Source organism: Hippichthys cyanospilos, unplaced genomic scaffold, assembly GCF_059441005.1.
Source record: "Hippichthys cyanospilos isolate Australia breed blue-spotted pipefish unplaced genomic scaffold, RoL_Hcya_1.0 HiC_scaffold_179, whole genome shotgun sequence".
Lineage (NCBI taxonomy): Eukaryota > Metazoa > Chordata > Actinopteri > Syngnathiformes > Syngnathidae > Hippichthys > Hippichthys cyanospilos.
The window spans coordinates 7,501-12,265 of NW_028283535.1; positions in this window are offsets into that span (position 1 = coordinate 7,501).

Below are 4,765 nucleotides of genomic sequence, written 5' to 3' on the forward strand. Positions count from 1 at the left end.
GCCGCCCGCTTTCTCTGGTCCGTGTTCGTTAAGCGGCCCGCCTGGAGCGAGGCCGCGGCGAGCCAAAAGGCCGCCCGCTTCTCCGGTCCGTGTTCGTGTTTAATATTCGGCCCGCCCGCTCGGAGCGAGGCCGGGGAGAGCGGCTAAGCCGACCGCTTCTCCGGTCCGTGTTCGTGTTTCATAAGCGGCCCCCCCGAAAGGCCGCGGCGAGCCAAAAGGCCGCCCGCTTCTCCGGTCCGTGTTCGTGTTTAATATTCGGCCCGCCCGCTCGGAGCGAGGCCGGGGAGAGCGGCTAAGCCGACCGCTTCTCCGGTCCGTGTTCGTGTTTCATAAGCGGCCCCCCCGAAAGGCCGCGGCGAGCCAAAAGGCCGCCCGCTTCTCCGGTCCGTGTTCGTGTTTAATATTCGGCCCGCCCGCTCGGAGCGAGGCCGGGGAGAGCGGCTAAGCCGACCGCTTCTCCGGTCCGTGTTCGTGTTTCATAAGCGGCCCCCCCGAAATGCCGCGGCGAGCCAAAAGGCCGCCCGCTTCTCCGGTCCGTGTTCGTGTTTAATATTCGGCCCGCCCGCTCGGAGCGAGGCCGGGGAGAGCGGCTAAGCCGACCGCTTCTCCGGTCCGTGTTCGTGTTTCATAAGCGGCCCCCCCGAAAGGCCGCGGCGAGCCAAAAGGCCGCCCGCTTCTCCGGTCCGTGTTCGTGTTTAATATTCGGCCCGCCCGCTCGGAGCGAGGCCGGGAAGAGCGGCTAAGCCGACCGCTTCTCCGGTCCGTGTTCGTGTTTCATAAGCGGCCCCCCCGAAAGGCCGCGGCGAGCCAAAAGGCCGCCCGCTTCTCCGGTCCGTGTTCGTGTTTAATATTCGGCCCGCCCGCTCGGAGCGAGGCCGGGAAGAGCGGCTAAGCCGACCGCTTCTCCGGTCCGTGTTCGTGTTTCATAAGCGGCCCCCCCGAAAGGCCGCGGCGAGCCAAAAGGCCGCCCGCTTCTCCGGTCCGTGTTCGTGTTTAATATTCGGCCCGCCCGCTCGGAGCGAGGCCGGGAAGAGCGGCTAAGCCGACCGCTTCTCCGGTCCGTGTTCGTGTTTCATAAGCGGCCCCCCCGAAAGGCCGCGGCGAGCGGCAGAGCCGCCCGCTTCTCCGGTCCGTGTTCGTGTTTAATATTCGGCCCGCCCGCTCGGAGCGAGGCCGGGAAGAGCGGCAAAGCCGCCCGCTTCTCCAGTCCGTGTTCGTGTTTCATTAGCGGCCCCCCCCCACCCGGAGCGAGGCCGCGGCGAGCGGCAACGCCGCCCGCTTCTCCAGTCCGTGTTCGTGTTTCATAAGCGGCCCCCCCCCCCTTCCGGAGCGAGGCCGCGGCGAGCGGCAAAGCCGCCCGCTTCTCCAGTCCGTGTTCGTGTTTCACATTGCCGGGGAGCCAGGCACTCATTTGTGATAAAAGTGGCACTCTGTCATATTTTCAGAAAAGTGGGACTTTGCCATATTTTCGAAAAAGTGGGACTTTGTCATATTTTCGAAAAGTGGGACTTTGTCATATTTTCGAAAAAGTGGGACTTTGTCATATTTTCGGCTCCAAAAGCTCTTAAAATGCTGTTCCCTATATATGTGCCGATAGTGTTTTGGAGATCTGGGTCAAACCTCCGCATCTTTTTGGTTTGAGGGTAGAGGTGGGGGGTCAACGCAAAAGATGCGGGCACTTAGTCATTTTTTCGGTTGGGCGACCAGGGGCGCTGTTGGCACTTTGTCATTTTTTCGGCTGGGCGACCAGGGGCGCCGTTTGCACTTAGTCATTTTTAAGGCTGGGCGACCAGGGGCGTTGAGTGTTTGGGCGACCAGGGGCGCCGTTGGCACTTAGTCATTTTTTCGGCTGGGCGACCAGGGGCGTTGAGTGTTTGGGCGACCAGGGGCGCTGTTTGCACTTAGTCATTTTTTATGGATGGGCGACCAGGGGCGTTTGTTTGCTGGGCGACCAGGGGCATTTTTGACACTTTGCCGTTTTTATGGATGGGCGACCAGGGGCGTTTGTTTGCTGGGCGACCAGGGGCATTTTTGACACTTTGCCGTTTTTATGGATGGGCGACCAGGGGCGTTTGTTTGCTGGGTGACCAGGGGCATTTTTGACACTTTGCCGTTTTTATGGATGGGCGACCAGGGGCGTTTGTTTGCTGGGCGACCAGGGGCATTTTTGACACTTTGCCGTTTTTATGGATGGGCGACCAGGGGCGTTTGTTTGCTGGGCGACCAGGGGCATTTTTGACACTTTGCCGTTTTTATGGATGGGCGACCAGGGGCGTTTGTTTGCTGGGCGACCAGGGGCATTTTTGACACTTTGCCGTTTTTATGGATGGGCGACCAGGGGCGTTTGTTTGCTGGGCGACCAGGGGCATTTTTGACACTTTGCCGTTTTTATGGATGGGCGACCAGGGGCGTTTGTTTGCTGGGCGACCAGGGGCATTTTTGACACTTTGCCGTTTTTATGGATGGGCGACCAGGGGCGTTTGTTTGCTGGGCGACCAGGGGCATTTTTGACACTTTGCCGTTTTTATGGATGGGCGACCAGGGGCGTTTGTTTGCTGGGCGACCAGGGGCATTTTTGACACTTTGCCGTTTTTATGGATGGGCGACCAGGGGCGTTTGTTTGCTGGGCGACCAGGGGCATTTTTGACACTTTGCCGTTTTTATGGATGGGCGACCAGGGGCGTTTGTTTGCTGGGCGACCAGGGGCATTTTTGACACTTTGCCGTTTTTATGGATGGGCGACCAGGGGCGTTTGTTTGCTGGGCGACCAGGGGCATTTTTGACACTTTGCCGTTTTTATGGATGGGCGACCAGGGGCGTTTGTTTGCTGGGCGACCAGGGGCATTTTTGACACTTTGCCGTTTTTATGGATGGGCGACCAGGGGCGTTTGTTTGCTGGGCGACCAGGGGCATTTTTGACACTTTGCCGTTTTTATGGATGGGCGACCAGGGGCGTTTGTTTGCTGGGCGACCAGGGGCATTTTTGACACTTTGCCGTTTTTATGGATGGGCGACCAGGGGCGTTTGTTTGCTGGGCGACCAGGGGCATTTTTGACACTTTGCCGTTTTTATGGATGGGCGACCAGGGGCGTTTGTTTGCTGGGCGACCAGGGGCATTTTTGACACTTTGCCGTTTTTATGGATGGGCGACCAGGGGCGTTTGTTTGCTGGGCGACCAGGGGCATTTTTGACACTTTGCCGTTTTTATGGATGGGCGACCAGGGGCGTTTGTTTGCTGGGCGACCAGGGGCATTTTTGACACTTTGCCGTTTTTATGGATGGGCGACCAGGGGCGTTTGTTTGCTGGGCGACCAGGGGCATTTTTGACACTTTGCCGTTTTTATGGATGGGCGACCAGGGGCGTTTGTTTGCTGGGCGACCAGGGGCATTTTTGACACTTTGCCGTTTTTATGGATGGGCGACCAGGGGCGTTTGTTTGCTGGGCGACCAGGGGCATTTTTGACACTTTGCCGTTTTTATGGATGGGCGACCAGGGGCGTTTGTTTGCTGGGCGACCAGGGGCATTTTTGACACTTTGCCGTTTTTATGGATGGGCGACCAGGGGCGTTTGTTTGCTGGGCGACCAGGGGCATTTTTGACACTTTGCCGTTTTTATGGATGGGCGACCAGGGGCGTTTGTTTGCTGGGCGACCAGGGGCATTTTTGACACTTTGCCGTTTTTATGGATGGGCGACCAGGGGCGTTTGTTTGCTGGGCGACCAGGGGCATTTTTGACACTTTGCCGTTTTTATGGATGGGCGACCAGGGGCGTTTGTTTGCTGGGCGACCAGGGGCATTTTTGACACTTTGCCGTTTTTATGGATGGGCGACCAGGGGCGTTTGTTTGCTGGGCGACCAGGGGCATTTTTGACACTTTGCCGTTTTTATGGATGGGCGACCAGGGGCGTTTGTTTGCTGGGCGACCAGGGGCATTTTTGACACTTTGCCGTTTTTATGGATGGGCGACCAGGGGCGTTTGTTTGCTGGGCGACCAGGGGCATTTTTGACACTTTGCCGTTTTTATGGATGGGCGACCAGGGGCGTTTGTTTGCTGGGCGACCAGGGGCATTTTTGACACTTTGCCGTTTTTATGGATGGGCGACCAGGGGCGTTTGTTTGCTGGGCGACCAGGGGCATTTTTGACACTTTGCCGTTTTTATGGATGGGCGACCAGGGGCGTTTGTTTGCTGGGCGACCAGGGGCATTTTTGACACTTTGCCGTTTTTATGGATGGGCGACCAGGGGCGTTTGTTTGCTGGGCGACCAGGGGCATTTTTGACACTTTGCCGTTTTTATGGATGGGCGACCAGGGGCGTTTGTTTGCTGGGCGACCAGGGGCATTTTTGACACTTTGCCGTTTTTATGGATGGGCGACCAGGGGCGTTTGTTTGCTGGGCGACCAGGGGCATTTTTGACACTTTGCCGTTTTTATGGATGGGCGACCAGGGGCGTTTGTTTGCTGGGCGACCAGGGGCATTTTTGACACTTTGCCGTTTTTATGGATGGGCGACCAGGGGCGTTTGTTTGCTGGGCGACCAGGGGCATTTTTGACACTTTGCCGTTTTTATGAATGGGCGACCAGGGGGCGTTTATTGGCGTGGGCGACCAGGGGCATTTTTGACACTTTGCCGTTTTTGTGGATGGGCGACCAGGGGCGCCGTGTGGCTGGGCGACCAGGGGCGTTTGTGGACCGGGCTGACACCGGGACTTTGCCTTTAATTCGGCCGCTCCAGGGAACCAGGAACGCCGGCCTCTGCTCAGCACA